The following is a 17,751-nucleotide window of genomic DNA, read 5'->3' as shown; positions in this document are numbered from 1 at the left end:
TCTTTCACCCCAATTCAGAGCATGTGTTGCTTCACGGAGAGCTGATAATCATTGTGAGTTGTGAGCCACTAAAAGCTAAGCAGGTCAGTTAAATCTTTGCCTTTGTCATTGAAGTGTATTGATATGTGCAGGTGAGTCTTCTGTCCTGTGCTACTGTTTGTTTTCTTATTGCTGCTTGGTCATGATTCTTAAATGTAAACACTCTGCTCTCAAAAGTGAAAGCTTTGAAAGACTCTTGATATAACAAGCCTTTCCCACTCTTTGCCCTGGGGGTGAGAGGGCTGCTTTCTGCCTTTAACTTCCTCAATGTTGGGGTGTCTGGCTCCACCACTGACAACCAGGGGTAAATCCTGGAGGGAAACGGGCAGAGGTCTGCGCCCTGCGTCCTCCACGCGTCCCTAACGCTCCCAAACGCGACCACAGCCCTTACGGGCACAGCCCTATGTCCTATGCAGCCCCTCTGGTGCAGCCACCCACACAACTTAGGGTTAGGATCTGTGCTCTTCCATGTAGGCCTGGCCACCTAGGCCCCAGAAAGTGTCACAGCCTGTTTTTGAAACCTTAGTGATGGTGGCCTAGGTGAAGATGATCTTGGTGGAATATTGATGCCTTTTTCCTCCCAGAAGCCACCCCGGGAGCATATTAAAATGAAGGGGTGTGCCTGCTCAGCTGCCCTCTCTTTAACCTCTCTGCCTTAGTGACATTAGTTCTGGGCTCTCCAGGCGAATGTGTCCATCCGGGAGAGAGCTAGGAATAGGACGTCTCTTTCTGCAGGTACAGTGGGGAAGACTCAGAGAGCTGCATGCCTGAGACATCTTTCCTTGTCCCTCGCTCATTGTTGTGTTCCCTAACTTCTAACTCTCTGCCAGGCCAGGCCCTGTTTCTTTTACTGCCAACCCCCCTGACCCCTCGTCTTCGACCGACTTCCCGCTCTATTATGCCTTCTCCTTTTTTGCTCTCTTCTATGGCCCTTTGAAAAGGAATGCAGGCCGAGCTAAGCCTCATGAAGGAAATCTACCAACAAAAGATGCACTCTTCACTTATGGGTTGAGCTGTGAGACGAGTAAGAAGGGCCGAAGGGGTGATTGGGTTGTTCAGCTGGGAGGCACCAGAGGCGTAGCCAGTATTGCCTACCAAATGGGGGCCGAAGCTAATGTAGTTGGGCCCACTGCACTGACAAAAATATCTGTAAATGACCACACAGCGCTGCTGATTGGGTATTTGCAGAATTTGGGTGGGCCTTGCCCCTCAAGCCCTACCCTGCCTCTGCTCTCACCCCCAGGGCAAAGTGTGGGAAAGGCTCGCTGCAGCAAGAGTCTTTCAAATCTTTCACTTTTGAGAACAGAGTGTTTACATTTAAAAATCATGAACAAGCAGCAATAAGAAGGCATGCAGTAACCTAGGACAGGAGACTGCCCTGTGCATATCAATACACCCCAATGAGAAAGGCAAAGATTTAACTGACCTGCTTAGCTATTAGTGGCTCACACATCTCAATGATTATCATCTCTGCGTGAAGCAAAACATCCTCTGAATTGGGGTGAAAGACAGATCTAATGTGCCAAAGGAAGGCAACATTGAAATTCAGTTTCTTGCTCTCTGAGGAAGGAGGGTCGACAGCACAATGGGTTAATGCACCTCCTGCAGCCTCCTATGTGTTGCCTGCAGGCGACACATTCAGTGCTGGTGAGATGCTGATACAGGTTGGCTTGCTATGCAGGGGCCGGTGGTCACCTCACAGCGACTCGACAAGGTGTCCTGTTTGAGTCCCAGTGCAAATATCGTATCAACCATGACCCGTAGATTACACTTTTTCCCCCTTGTATTTTCCCCTCAGTTGGGGCCAGAGAGACAAGCTTTTGTATGGGTGTTCCCAAGGCCAGAGTGCAGAAAACAAAGGCACAACTGTTAGTAGGAATGCAGGTATTGAAGGGGCATTAACTGTTGGCTGATCGCGCAGGGCAATGCATACCTATTTTCAATTAAAAAAAAAAAAAACACATTTTTTAAATGCCCAGGAGGTTCCAGACATTGGATTAGAACTCTGGTCCCCAGCATCACAAGACCAAGCGCTTAGCAGTTGAGCCACTGATGGCTGTGCTCATGAGAGCTGCTTTTGGGCGTATATATCTTTCTTCTGCACGCCCCTGTGAGCATACCCATTTGCATTGTGAAATATGTTCACTGGAGAAAATGAGGATAGAACATCTGGCTCCCCGCTCCCCGCTCCACCAAATACCAGCTAACTGCAGTGGCCTAGAGGTTAAGTGCTTGCCTTACAGCGCTGGGGGCCTGGGTTCGAGTCCTGCTTTCGGCACATAAACGCAATAGTGGGTGCCCACTCTCCTTCTAAAAGGTTCAGTGGGTATGAAAAGAGTTCCTTGGTAAAGGGAGAGTGGAAGAAAGCGAGAGGTGGGACTGAGGAAGTGCAGGGTAAAGGAGGAGGCGGGGCAGGCTAAAAGGGGAGGTAGGGCTGATTGAATGAGTCCCTGTGGAGAGAAGATGGGGCTGGGTGAGTGGGGGTAGGTCTAGGGAGGGTGGCAGAGAGGTGGGACCGTGGAAGTGCAGGGTAAGGAGGAGGAGGGGGAGGTAGAACTGGATGAAAAAAAAAATGTCAGCCCATGCTCTGGTCCCTTTTTCCTTCTCAATGCACCCTTCCCCCCACATTAGGGCCCTCCTACACACCCCCCTCTATAATGCAGGGCCCTCCTCCACCATCACACTATCACTAGGGCCCCCCCTTTATCCTACATCCTAGGGCCCCCCCTTTATCCTACATCCCCAGGCCTACCTACCCCCACTCACTCAGCCCCACCTCCTCTCCACAAAGACCCGTTCATCCAGCCCTACCTCCCCCACCTCCTCCTTCACCCTGCACTTCCACAGTCCCGCCTCTCTGCTTTCTTCCACCCTCTACCAGTGAACTCTTTTCATACCCACTGAACCTTCTGCTTTCTTCCACCCTCTACCAGTGAACTCTTTTCATACCCACTGAACCTTTTAGAAGGAGTGCTGGCACCCACTATTCCGTTTATGTGCCAAAAGCAGGATTCGAACCCAGACCCCCAGCGCTGTAACGCAAGCACTTAACCTCTAGGCCACTGCAGTTAGCTGGTATTTGGTGGAGCGGGGGGCCAGATGTTCTGTCCACATTTTCTTCAGTGAACATGTTTCACAATGCAAATGGGTATGCTCACAGGACCATGCAGAAGAATGATAAATACGCCCAAAAGGTGCTCTCAGAAAAACAGCCACCAGAGGCTCAAGCAGGTAAGTGCTTGGTCTTGGAATGCTGGGGGCCTGAGTTCTAATCCAATGTCTGGAATCTCTGGGCATGTTTTTTAAAAAAAATTGTAAAAAGTTTTTTTATTGAAAATGGGTATGCATTGCCGGCGCGATCAGCCAACAATTAATGCCCCTTCAATACCTGCATTCCTACTAACAGTTGTGCCTTTTTTTCCTGCACTCTGGCCTTCGTAACACCCATACAAAAGCTTGTCCCTCTGGCCCCAACAGACTGGAAAAAAAGCAGGGGTAAAAGTGTAATCTACAGGTCATGGTGTATTTGATAATTGCACTGGGACTCAAACAGGACACCTTCTCGAGGCGCTGTGAGGCGACCACCGGCCCCTGCATAGCAAGCCAACCTGTATCAGCATCTCACCAGCAGCTGAACGTGTCGCCTGCAGGTTACACATAGGAGGCTGCAGTAGGTCCATTAACCCATTGGGCTGTCGACCCTCCTTCCTCAGAGAGCAGGAAACTGAATTTCCATGTTGCCTTCCTTTGGCACATTAGATCTATCTTTCACCCCAATTCAGAGCATGTGTTGCTTCACGGAGAGCTGATAATCATTGTGAGTTGTGAGCCACTAAAAGCTAAGCAGGTCAGTTAAATCTTTGCCTTTGTCATTGAAGTGTATTGATATGTGCAGGTGAGTCTTCTGTCCTGTGCTACTGTTTGTTTTCTTATTGCTGCTTGGTCATGATTCTTAAATGTAAACACTCTGCTCTCAAAAGTGAAAGCTTTGAAAGACTCTTGATATAACAAGCCTTTCCCACTCTTTGCCCTGGGGGTGAGAGGGCTGCTTTCTGCCTTTAACTTCCTCAATGTTGGGGTGTCTGGCTCCACCACTGACAACCAGGGGTAAATCCTGGAGGGAAACGGGCAGAGGTCTGTGCCCTGCGTCCTCCACGCGTCCCTAACGCTCCCAAACGCGACCACAGCCCTTACGGGCACAGCCCTATGTCCTATGCAGCCCCTCTGGTGCAGCCACCCACACAACTTAGGGTTAGGATCTGTGCTCTTCCATGTAGGCCTGGCCACCTAGGCCCCAGAAAGTGTCACAGCCTGTTTTTGAAACCTTAGTGATGGTGGCCTAGGTGAAGATGATCTTGGTGGAATATTGATGCCTTTTTCCTCCCAGAAGCCACCCCGGGAGCATATTAAAATGAAGGGGTGTGCCTGCTCAGCTGCCCTCTCTTTAACCTCTCTGCCTTAGTGACATTAGTTCTGGGCTCTCCAGGCGAATGTGTCCATCCGGGAGAGAGCTAGGAATAGGACGTCTCTTTCTGCAGGTACAGTGGGGAAGACTCAGAGAGCTGCATGCCTGAGACATCTTTCCTTGTCCCTCGCTCATTGTTGTGTTCCCTAACTTCTAACTCTCTGCCAGGCCAGGCCCTGTTTCTTTTACTGCCAACCCCCCTGACCCCTCGTCTTCGACCGACTTCCCGCTCTATTATGCCTTCTCCTTTTTTGCTCTCTTCTATGGCCCTTTGAAAAGGAATGCAGGCCGAGCTAAGCCTCATGAAGGAAATCTACCAACAAAAGATGCACTCTTCACTTATGGGTTGAGCTGTGAGACGAGTAAGAAGGGCCGAAGGGGTGATTGGGTTGTTCAGCTGGGAGGCACCAGAGGCGTAGCCAGTATTGCCTACCAAATGGGGGCCGAAGCTAATGTAGTTGGGCCCACTGCACTGACAAAAATATCTGTAAATGACCACACAGCGCTGCTGATTGGGTATTTGCAGAATTTGGGTGGGCCTTGCCCCTCAAGCCCTACCCTGCCTCTGCTCTCACCCCCAGGGCAAAGTGTGGGAAAGGCTCGCTGCAGCAAGAGTCTTTCAAATCTTTCACTTTTGAGAACAGAGTGTTTACATTTAAAAATCATGAACAAGCAGCAATAAGAAGGCATGCAGTAACCTAGGACAGGAGACTGCCCTGTGCATATCAATACACCCCAATGAGAAAGGCAAAGATTTAACTGACCTGCTTAGCTATTAGTGGCTCACACATCTCAATGATTATCATCTCTGTGTGAAGCAAAACATCCTCTGAATTGGGGTGAAAGACAGATCTAATGTGCCAAAGGAAGGCAACATTGAAATTCAGTTTCTTGCTCTCTGAGGAAGGAGGGTCGACAGCCCAATGGGTTAATGCACCTCCTGCAGCCTCCTATGTGTTGCCTGCAGGCGACACATTCAGTGCTGGTGAGATGCTGATACAGGTTGGCTTGCTATGCAGGGGCCGGTGGTCACCTCACAGCGACTCGACAAGGTGTCCTGTTTGAGTCCCAGTGCAAATATCGTATCAACCATGACCCGTAGATTACACTTTTTCCCCCTTGTATTTTCCCCTCAGTTGGGGCCAGAGAGACAAGCTTTTGTATGGGTGTTCCCAAGGCCAGAGTGCAGAAAACAAAGGCACAACTGTTAGTAGGAATGCAGGTATTGAAGGGGCATTAACTGTTGGCTGATCGCGCAGGGCAATGCATACCTATTTTCAATTAAAAAAAAAAAAACACATTTTTTAAATGCCCAGGAGGTTCCAGACATTGGATTAGAACTCTGGTCCCCAGCATCACAAGACCAAGCGCTTAGCAGTTGAGCCACTGATGGCTGTGCTCATGAGAGCTGCTTTTGGGCGTATATATCTTTCTTCTGCACGCCCCTGTGAGCATACCCATTTGCATTGTGAAATATGTTCACTGGAGAAAATGAGGATAGAACATCTGGCTCCCCGCTCCCCGCTCCACCAAATACCAGCTAACTGCAGTGGCCTAGAGGTTAAGTGCTTGCCTTACAGCGCTGGGGGCCTGGGTTCGAGTCCTGCTTTCGGCACATAAGCGCAATAGTGGGTGCCCACTCTCCTTCTAAAAGGTTCAGTGGGTATGAAAAGAGTTCCTTGGTAAAGGGAGAGTGGAAGAAAGCGAGAGGTGGGACTGAGGAAGTGCAGGGTAAAGGAGGAGGCGGGGCAGGCTAAAAGGGGAGGTAGGGCTGATTGAATGAGTCCCTGTGGAGAGAAGATGGGGCTGGGTGAGTGGGGGTAGGTCTAGGGAGGGTGGCAGAGAGGTGGGACCGTGGAAGTGCAGGGTAAGGAGGAGGAGGGGGAGGTAGAACTGGATGAAAAAAAAAATGTCAGCCCATGCTCTGGTCCCTTTTTCCTTCTCAATGCACCCTTCCCCCCACATTAGGGCCCTCCTACACACCCCCCTCTATAATGCAGGGCCCTCCTCCACCATCACACTATCACTAGGGCCCCCCCTTTATCCTACATCCCCAGGCCTACCTACCCCCACTCACTCAGCCCCACCTCCTCTCCACAAAGACCCGTTCATCCAGCCCTACCTCCCCCGCCTCCTCCTTCACCCTGCACTTCCACAGTCCCGCCTCTCTGCTTTCTTCCACCCTCTACCAGTGAACTCTTTTCATACCCACTGAACCTTCTGCTTTCTTCCACCCTCTACCAGTGAACTCTTTTCATACCCACTGAACCTTTTAGAAGGAGTGCTGGCACCCACTATTCCGTTTATGTGCCAAAAGCAGGATTCGAACCCAGACCCCCAGCGCTGTAACGCAAGCACTTAACCTCTAGGCCACTGCAGTTAGCTGGTATTTGGTGGAGCGGGGGGCCAGATGTTCTGTCCACATTTTCTTCAGTGAACATGTTTCACAATGCAAATGGGTATGCTCACAGGACCATGCAGAAGAATGATAAATACGCCCAAAAGGTGCTCTCAGAAAAACAGCCACCAGAGGCTCAAGCAGGTAAGTGCTTGGTCTTGGAATGCTGGGGGCCTGAGTTCTAATCCAATGTCTGGAATCTCTGGGCATGTTTTTTAAAAAAAATTGTAAAAAGTTTTTTTATTGAAAATGGGTATGCATTGCCGGCGCGATCAGCCAACAATTAATGCCCCTTCAATACCTGCATTCCTACTAACAGTTGTGCCTTTTTTTCCTGCACTCTGGCCTTCGTAACACCCATACAAAAGCTTGTCCCTCTGGCCCCAACAGACTGGAAAAAAAGCAGGGGTAAAAGTGTAATCTACAGGTCATGGTGTATTTGATAATTGCACTGGGACTCAAACAGGACACCTTCTCGAGGCGCTGTGAGGCGACCACCGGCCCCTGCATAGCAAGCCAACCTGTATCAGCATCTCACCAGCAGCTGAACGTGTCGCCTGCAGGTTACACATAGGAGGCTGCAGTAGGTCCATTAACCCATTGGGCTGTCGACCCTCCTTCCTCAGAGAGCAGGAAACTGAATTTCCATGTTGCCTTCCTTTGGCACATTAGATCTATCTTTCACCCCAATTCAGAGCATGTGTTGCTTCACGGAGAGCTGATAATCATTGTGAGTTGTGAGCCACTAAAAGCTAAGCAGGTCAGTTAAATCTTTGCCTTTGTCATTGAAGTGTATTGATATGTGCAGGTGAGTCTTCTGTCCTGTGCTACTGTTTGTTTTCTTATTGCTGCTTGGTCATGATTCTTAAATGTAAACACTCTGCTCTCAAAAGTGAAAGCTTTGAAAGACTCTTGATATAACAAGCCTTTCCCACTCTTTGCCCTGGGGGTGAGAGGGCTGCTTTCTGCCTTTAACTTCCTCAATGTTGGGGTGTCTGGCTCCACCACTGACAACCAGGGGTAAATCCTGGAGGGAAACGGGCAGAGGTCTGCGCCCTGCGTCCTCCACGCGTCCCTAACGCTCCCAAACGCGACCACAGCCCTTACGGGCACAGCCCTATGTCCTATGCAGCCCCTCTGGTGCAGCCACCCACACAACTTAGGGTTAGGATCTGTGCTCTTCCATGTAGGCCTGGCCACCTAGGCCCCAGAAAGTGTCACAGCCTGTTTTTGAAACCTTAGTGATGGTGGCCTAGGTGAAGATGATCTTGGTGGAATATTGATGCCTTTTTCCTCCCAGAAGCCACCCCGGGAGCATATTAAAATGAAGGGGTGTGCCTGCTCAGCTGCCCTCTCTTTAACCTCTCTGCCTTAGTGACATTAGTTCTGGGCTCTCCAGGCGAATGTGTCCATCCGGGAGAGAGCTAGGAATAGGACGTCTCTTTCTGCAGGTACAGTGGGGAAGACTCAGAGAGCTGCATGCCTGAGACATCTTTCCTTGTCCCTCGCTCATTGTTGTGTTCCCTAACTTCTAACTCTCTGCCAGGCCAGGCCCTGTTTCTTTTACTGCCAACCCCCCTGACTCCTCGTCTTCGACCGACTTCCCGCTCTATTATGCCTTCTCCTTTTTTGCTCTCTTCTATGGCCCTTTGAAAAGGAATGCAGGCCGAGCTAAGCCTCATGAAGGAAATCTACCAACAAAAGATGCACTCTTCACTTATGGGTTGAGCTGTGAGACGAGTAAGAAGGGCCGAAGGGGTGATTGGGTTGTTCAGCTGGGAGGCACCAGAGGCGTAGCCAGTATTGCCTACCAAATGGGGGCCGAAGCTAATGTAGTTGGGCCCACTGCACTGACAAAAATATCTGTAAATGACCACACAGCGCTGCTGATTGGGTATTTGCAGAATTTGGGTGGGCCTTGCCCCTCAAGCCCTACCCTGCCTCTGCTCTCACCCCCAGGGCAAAGTGTGGGAAAGGCTCGCTGCAGCAAGAGTCTTTCAAATCTTTCACTTTTGAGAACAGAGTGTTTACATTTAAAAATCATGAACAAGCAGCAATAAGAAGGCATGCAGTAACCTAGGACAGGAGACTGCCCTGTGCATATCAATACACCCCAATGAGAAAGGCAAAGATTTAACTGACCTGCTTAGCTATTAGTGGCTCACACATCTCAATGATTATCATCTCTGCGTGAAGCAAAACATCCTCTGAATTGGGGTGAAAGACAGATCTAATGTGCCAAAGGAAGGCAACATTGAAATTCAGTTTCTTGCTCTCTGAGGAAGGAGGGTCGACAGCCCAATGGGTTAATGCACCTCCTGCAGCCTCCTATGTGTTGCCTGCAGGCGACACATTCAGTGCTGGTGAGATGCTGATACAGGTTGGCTTGCTATGCAGGGGCCGGTGGTCACCTCACAGCGACTCGACAAGGTGTCCTGTTTGAGTCCCAGTGCAAATATCGTATCAACCATGACCCGTAGATTACACTTTTTCCCCCTTGTATTTTCCCCTCAGTTGGGGCCAGAGAGACAAGCTTTTGTATGGGTGTTCCCAAGGCCAGAGTGCAGAAAACAAAGGCACAACTGTTAGTAGGAATGCAGGTATTGAAGGGGCATTAACTGTTGGCTGATCGCGCAGGGCAATGCATACCTATTTTCAATTAAAAAAAAAAAAAACACATTTTTTAAATGCCCAGGAGGTTCCAGACATTGGATTAGAACTCTGGTCCCCAGCATCACAAGACCAAGCGCTTAGCAGTTGAGCCACTGATGGCTGTGCTCATGAGAGCTGCTTTTGGGCGTATATATCTTTCTTCTGCACGCCCCTGTGAGCATACCCATTTGCATTGTGAAATATGTTCACTGGAGAAAATGAGGATAGAACATCTGGCTCCCCGCTCCCCGCTCCACCAAATACCAGCTAACTGCAGTGGCCTAGAGGTTAAGTGCTTGCCTTACAGCGCTGGGGGCCTGGGTTCGAGTCCTGCTTTCGGCACATAAACGCAATAGTGGGTGCCCACTCTCCTTCTAAAAGGTTCAGTGGGTATGAAAAGAGTTCCTTGGTAAAGGGAGAGTGGAAGAAAGCGAGAGGTGGGACTGAGGAAGTGCAGGGTAAAGGAGGAGGCGGGGCAGGCTAAAAGGGGAGGTAGGGCTGATTGAATGAGTCCCTGTGGAGAGAAGATGGGGCTGGGTGAGTGGGGGTAGGTCTAGGGAGGGTGGCAGAGAGGGGGGACTGTGGAAGTGCAGGGTAAGGAGGAGGAGGGGGAGGTAGAACTGGATGAAAAAAAAAATGTCAGCCCATGCTCTGGTCCCTTTTTCCTTCTCAATGCACCCTTCCCCCCACATTAGGGCCCTCCTACACACCCCCCTCTATAATGCAGGGCCCTCCTCCACCATCACACTATCACTAGGGCCCCCCCTTTATCCTACATCCTAGGGCCCCCCCTTTATCCTACATCCCCAGGCCTACCTACCCCCACTCACTCAGCCCCACCTCCTCTCCACAAAGACCCGTTCATCCAGCCCTACCTCCCCCACCTCCTCCTTCACCCTGCACTTCCACAGTCCCGCCTCTCTGCTTTCTTCCACCCTCTACCAGTGAACTCTTTTCATACCCACTGAACCTTCTGCTTTCTTCCACCCTCTACCAGTGAACTCTTTTCATACCCACTGAACCTTTTAGAAGGAGTGCTGGCACCCACTATTCCGTTTATGTGCCAAAAGCAGGATTCGAACCCAGACCCCCAGCGCTGTAACGCAAGCACTTAACCTCTAGGCCACTGCAGTTAGCTGGTATTTGGTGGAGCGGGGGGCCAGATGTTCTGTCCACATTTTCTTCAGTGAACATGTTTCACAATGCAAATGGGTATGCTCACAGGACCATGCAGAAGAATGATAAATACGCCCAAAAGGTGCTCTCAGAAAAACAGCCACCAGAGGCTCAAGCAGGTAAGTGCTTGGTCTTGGAATGCTGGGGGCCTGAGTTCTAATCCAATGTCTGGAATCTCTGGGCATGTTTTTTAAAAAAAATTGTAAAAAGTTTTTTTATTGAAAATGGGTATGCATTGCCGGCGCGATCAGCCAACAATTAATGCCCCTTCAATACCTGCATTCCTACTAACAGTTGTGCCTTTTTTTCCTGCACTCTGGCCTTCGTAACACCCATACAAAAGCTTGTCCCTCTGGCCCCAACAGACTGGAAAAAAAGCAGGGGTAAAAGTGTAATCTACAGGTCATGGTGTATTTGATAATTGCACTGGGACTCAAACAGGACACCTTCTCGAGGCGCTGTGAGGCGACCACCGGCCCCTGCATAGCAAGCCAACCTGTATCAGCATCTCACCAGCAGCTGAACGTGTCGCCTGCAGGTTACACATAGGAGGCTGCAGTAGGTCCATTAACCCATTGGGCTGTCGACCCTCCTTCCTCAGAGAGCAGGAAACTGAATTTCCATGTTGCCTTCCTTTGGCACATTAGATCTATCTTTCACCCCAATTCAGAGCATGTGTTGCTTCACGGAGAGCTGATAATCATTGTGAGTTGTGAGCCACTAAAAGCTAAGCAGGTCAGTTAAATCTTTGCCTTTGTCATTGAAGTGTATTGATATGTGCAGGTGAGTCTTCTGTCCTGTGCTACTGTTTGTTTTCTTATTGCTGCTTGGTCATGATTCTTAAATGTAAACACTCTGCTCTCAAAAGTGAAAGCTTTGAAAGACTCTTGATATAACAAGCCTTTCCCACTCTTTGCCCTGGGGGTGAGAGGGCTGCTTTCTGCCTTTAACTTCCTCAATGTTGGGGTGTCTGGCTCCACCACTGACAACCAGGGGTAAATCCTGGAGGGAAACGGGCAGAGGTCTGCGCCCTGCGTCCTCCACGCGTCCCTAACGCTCCCAAACGCGACCACAGCCCTTACGGGCACAGCCCTATGTCCTATGCAGCCCCTCTGGTGCAGCCACCCACACAACTTAGGGTTAGGATCTGTGCTCTTCCATGTAGGCCTGGCCACCTAGGCCCCAGAAAGTGTCACAGCCTGTTTTTGAAACCTTAGTGATGGTGGCCTAGGTGAAGATGATCTTGGTGGAATATTGATGCCTTTTTCCTCCCAGAAGCCACCCCGGGAGCATATTAAAATGAAGGGGTGTGCCTGCTCAGCTGCCCTCTCTTTAACCTCTCTGCCTTAGTGACATTAGTTCTGGGCTCTCCAGGCGAATGTGTCCATCCGGGAGAGAGCTAGGAATAGGACGTCTCTTTCTGCAGGTACAGTGGGGAAGACTCAGAGAGCTGCATGCCTGAGACATCTTTCCTTGTCCCTCGCTCATTGTTGTGTTCCCTAACTTCTAACTCTCTGCCAGGCCAGGCCCTGTTTCTTTTACTGCCAACCCCCCTGACCCCTCGTCTTCGACCGACTTCCCGCTCTATTATGCCTTCTCCTTTTTTGCTCTCTTCTATGGCCCTTTGAAAAGGAATGCAGGCCGAGCTAAGCCTCATGAAGGAAATCTACCAACAAAAGATGCACTCTTCACTTATGGGTTGAGCTGTGAGACGAGTAAGAAGGGCCGAAGGGGTGATTGGGTTGTTCAGCTGGGAGGCACCAGAGGCGTAGCCAGTATTGCCTACCAAATGGGGGCCGAAGCTAATGTAGTTGGGCCCACTGCACTGACAAAAATATCTGTAAATGACCACACAGCGCTGCTGATTGGGTATTTGCAGAATTTGGGTGGGCCTTGCCCCTCAAGCCCTACCCTGCCTCTGCTCTCACCCCCAGGGCAAAGTGTGGGAAAGGCTCGCTGCAGCAAGAGTCTTTCAAATCTTTCACTTTTGAGAACAGAGTGTTTACATTTAAAAATCATGAACAAGCAGGAATAAGAAGGCATGCAGTAACCTAGGACAGGAGACTGCCCTGTGCATATCAATACACCCCAATGAGAAAGGCAAAGATTTAACTGACCTGCTTAGCTATTAGTGGCTCACACATCTCAATGATTATCATCTCTGCGTGAAGCAAAACATCCTCTGAATTGGGGTGAAAGACAGATCTAATGTGCCAAAGGAAGGCAACATTGAAATTCAGTTTCTTGCTCTCTGAGGAAGGAGGGTCGACAGCCCAATGGGTTAATGCACCTCCTGCAGCCTCCTATGTGTTGCCTGCAGGCGACACATTCAGTGCTGGTGAGATGCTGATACAGGTTGGCTTGCTATGCAGGGGCCGGTGGTCACCTCACAGCGACTCGACAAGGTGTCCTGTTTGAGTCCCAGTGCAAATATCGTATCAACCATGACCCGTAGATTACACTTTTTCCCCCTTGTATTTTCCCCTCAGTTGGGGCCAGAGAGACAAGCTTTTGTATGGGTGTTCCCAAGGCCAGAGTGCAGAAAACAAAGGCACAACTGTTAGTAGGAATGCAGGTATTGAAGGGGCATTAACTGTTGGCTGATCGCGCAGGGCAATGCATACCTATTTTCAATTAAAAAAAAAAAAACACGTTTTTTAAATGCCCAGGAGGTTCCAGACATTGGATTAGAACTCTGGTCCCCAGCATCACAAGACCAAGCACTTAGCAGTTGAGCCACTGATGGCTGTGCTCATGAGAGCTGCTTTTGGGCGTATATATCTTTCTTCTGCACGCCCCTGTGAGCATACCCATTTGCATTGTGAAATATGTTCACTGGAGAAAATGAGGATAGAACATCTGGCTCCCCGCTCCCCGCTCCCCGCTCCACCAAATACCAGCTAACTGCAGTGGCCTAGAGGTTAAGTGCTTGCCTTACAGCGCTGGGGGCCTGGGTTCGAGTCCTGCTTTCGGCACATAAACGCAATAGTGGGTGCCCACTCTCCTTCTAAAAGGTTCAGTGGGTATGAAAAGAGTTCCTTGGTAAAGGGAGAGTGGAAGAAAGCGAGAGGTGGGACTGAGGAAGTGCAGGGTAAAGGAGGAGGCGGGGCAGGCTAAAAGGGGAGGTAGGGCTGATTGAATGAGTCCCTGTGGAGAGAAGATGGGGCTGGGTGAGTGGGGGTAGGTCTAGGGAGGGTGGCAGAGAGGTGGGACTGTGGAAGTGCAAGGTAAGGAGGAGGAGGGGGAGGTAGAACTGGATGAAAAAAAAAATGTCAGCCCATGCTCTGGTCCCTTTTTCCTTCTCAATGCACCCTTCCCCCCACATTAGGGCCCTCCTACACACCCCCCTCTATAATGCAGGGCCCTCCTCCACCATCACACTATCACTAGGCCCCCCCCTTTATCCTACATCCTAGGGCCCCCCCTTTATCCTACATCCCCAGGCCTACCTACCCCCACTCACTCAGCCCCACCTCCTCTCCACAAAGACCCGTTCATCCAGCCCTACCTCCCCCGCCTCCTCCTTCACCCTGCACTTCCACAGTCCCGCCTCTCTGCTTTCTTCCACCCTCTACCAGTGAACTCTTTTCATACCCACTGAACCTTCTGCTTTCTTCCACCCTCTACCAGTGAACTCTTTTCATACCCACTGAACCTTTTAGAAGGAGTGCTGGCACCCACTATTCCGTTTATGTGCCAAAAGCAGGATTCGAACCCAGACCCCCAGCGCTGTAACGCAAGCACTTAACCTCTAGGCCACTGCAGTAAGCTGGTATTTGGTGGAGCGGGGGGCCAGATGTTCTGTCCACATTTTCTTCAGTGAACATGTTTCACAATGCAAATGGGTATGCTCACAGGACCATGCAGAAGAATGATAAATACGCCCAAAAGGTGCTCTCAGAAAAACAGCCACCAGAGGCTCAAGCAGGTAAGTGCTTGGTCTTGGAATGCTGGGGGCCTGAGTTCTAATCCAATGTCTGGAATCTCTGGGCATGTTTTTTAAAAAAAATTGTAAAAAGTTTTTTTATTGAAAATGGGTATGCATTGCCGGCGCGATCAGCCAACAATTAATGCCCCTTCAATACCTGCATTCCTACTAACAGTTGTGCCTTTTTTTCCTGCACTCTGGCCTTCGTAACACCCATACAAAAGCTTGTCCCTCTGGCCCCAACAGACTGGAAAAAAAGCAGGGGTAAAAGTGTAATCTACAGGTCATGGTGTATTTGATAATTGCACTGGGACTCAAACAGGACACCTTCTCGAGGCGCTGTGAGGCGACCACCGGCCCCTGCATAGCAAGCCAACCTGTATCAGCATCTCACCAGCAGCTGAACGTGTCGCCTGCAGGTTACACATAGGAGGCTGCAGTAGGTCCATTAACCCATTGGGCTGTCGACCCTCCTTCCTCAGAGAGCAGGAAACTGAATTTCCATGTTGCCTTCCTTTGGCACATTAGATCTATCTTTCACCCCAATTCAGAGCATGTGTTGCTTCACGGAGAGCTGATAATCATTGTGAGTTGTGAGCCACTAAAAGCTAAGCAGGTCAGTTAAATCTTTGCCTTTGTCATTGAAGTGTATTGATATGTGCAGGTGAGTCTTCTGTCCTGTGCTACTGTTTGTTTTCTTATTGCTGCTTGGTCATGATTCTTAAATGTAAACACTCTGCTCTCAAAAGTGAAAGCTTTGAAAGACTCTTGATATAACAAGCCTTTCCCACTCTTTGCCCTGGGGGTGAGAGGGCTGCTTTCTGCCTTTAACTTCCTCAATGTTGGGGTGTCTGGCTCCACCACTGACAACCAGGGGTAAATCCTGGAGGGAAACGGGCAGAGGTCTGCGCCCTGCGTCCTCCACGCGTCCCTAACGCTCCCAAACGCGACCACAGCCCTTACGGGCACAGCCCTATGTCCTATGCAGCCCCTCTGGTGCAGCCACCCACACAACTTAGGGTTAGGATCTGTGCTCTTCCATGTAGGCCTGGCCACCTAGGCCCCAGAAAGTGTCACAGCCTGTTTTTGAAACCTTAGTGATGGTGGCCTAGGTGAAGATGATCTTGGTGGAATATTGATGCCTTTTTCCTCCCAGAAGCCACCCCGGGAGCATATTAAAATGAAGGGGTGTGCCTGCTCAGCTGCCCTCTCTTTAACCTCTCTGCCTTAGTGACATTAGTTCTGGGCTCTCCAGGCGAATGTGTCCATCCGGGAGAGAGCTAGGAATAGGACGTCTCTTTCTGCAGGTACAGTGGGGAAGACTCAGAGAGCTGCATGCCTGAGACATCTTTCCTTGTCCCTCGCTCATTGTTGTGTTCCCTAACTTCTAACTCTCTGCCAGGCCAGGCCCTGTTTCTTTTACTGCCAACCCCCCTGACCCCTCGTCTTCGACCGACTTCCCGCTCTATTATGCCTTCTCCTTTTTTGCTCTCTTCTATGGCCCTTTGAAAAGGAATGCAGGCCGAGCTAAGCCTCATGAAGGAAATCTACCAACAAAAGATGCACTCTTCACTTATGGGTTGAGCTGTGAGACGAGTAAGAAGGGCCGAAGGGGTGATTGGGTTGTTCAGCTGGGAGGCACCAGAGGCGTAGCCAGTATTGCCTACCAAATGGGGGCCGAAGCTAATGTAGTTGGGCCCACTGCACTGACAAAAATATCTGTAAATGACCACACAGCGCTGCTGATTGGGTATTTGCAGAATTTGGGTGGGCCTTGCCCCTCAAGCCCTACCCTGCCTCTGCTCTCACCCCCAGGGCAAAGTGTGGGAAAGGCTCGCTGCAGCAAGAGTCTTTCAAATCTTTCACTTTTGAGAACAGAGTGTTTACATTTAAAAATCATGAACAAGCAGGAATAAGAAGGCATGCAGTAACCTAGGACAGGAGACTGCCCTGTGCATATCAATACACCCCAATGAGAAAGGCAAAGATTTAACTGACCTGCTTAGCTATTAGTGGCTCACACATCTCAATGATTATCATCTCTGCGTGAAGCAAAACATCCTCTGAATTGGGGTGAAAGACAGATCTAATGTGCCAAAGGAAGGCAACATTGAAATTCAGTTTCTTGCTCTCTGAGGAAGGAGGGTCGACAGCCCAATGGGTTAATGCACCTCCTGCAGCCTCCTATGTGTTGCCTGCAGGCGACACATTCAGTGCTGGTGAGATGCTGATACAGGTTGGCTTGCTATGCAGGGGCCGGTGGTCACCTCACAGCGACTCGACAAGGTGTCCTGTTTGAGTCCCAGTGCAAATATCGTATCAACCATGACCCGTAGATTACACTTTTTCCCCCTTGTATTTTCCCCTCAGTTGGGGCCAGAGAGACAAGCTTTTGTATGGGTGTTCCCAAGGCCAGAGTGCAGAAAACAAAGGCACAACTGTTAGTAGGAATGCAGGTATTGAAGGGGCATTAACTGTTGGCTGATCGCGCAGGGCAATGCATACCTATTTTCAATTAAAAAAAAAAAAACACGTTTTTTAAATGCCCAGGAGGTTCCAGACATTGGATTAGAACTCTGGTCCCCAGCATCACAAGACCAAGCACTTAGCAGTTGAGCCACTGATGGCTGTGCTCATGAGAGCTGCTTTTGGGCGTATATATCTTTCTTCTGCACGCCCCTGTGAGCATACCCATTTGCATTGTGAAATATGTTCACTGGAGAAAATGAGGATAGAACATCTGGCTCCCCGCTCCCCGCTCCCCGCTCCACCAAATACCAGCTAACTGCAGTGGCCTAGAGGTTAAGTGCTTGCCTTACAGCGCTGGGGGCCTGGGTTCGAGTCCTGCTTTCGGCACATAAACGCAATAGTGGGTGCCCACTCTCCTTCTAAAAGGTTCAGTGGGTATGAAAAGAGTTCCTTGGTAAAGGGAGAGTGGAAGAAAGCGAGAGGTGGGACTGAGGAAGTGCAGGGTAAAGGAGGAGGCGGGGCAGGCTAAAAGGGGAGGTAGGGCTGATTGAATGAGTCCCTGTGGAGAGAAGATGGGGCTGGGTGAGTGGGGGTAGGTCTAGGGAGGGTGGTAGAGAGGTGGGA

This window comes from Ambystoma mexicanum, chromosome 4p (genome assembly GCF_040938575.1).
Source record: "Ambystoma mexicanum isolate Mex_15411 chromosome 4p, UKY_AmexF1_1, whole genome shotgun sequence".
NCBI lineage: Eukaryota > Metazoa > Chordata > Amphibia > Caudata > Ambystomatidae > Ambystoma > Ambystoma mexicanum.
This window is presented reverse-complemented; position numbering follows the sequence as displayed.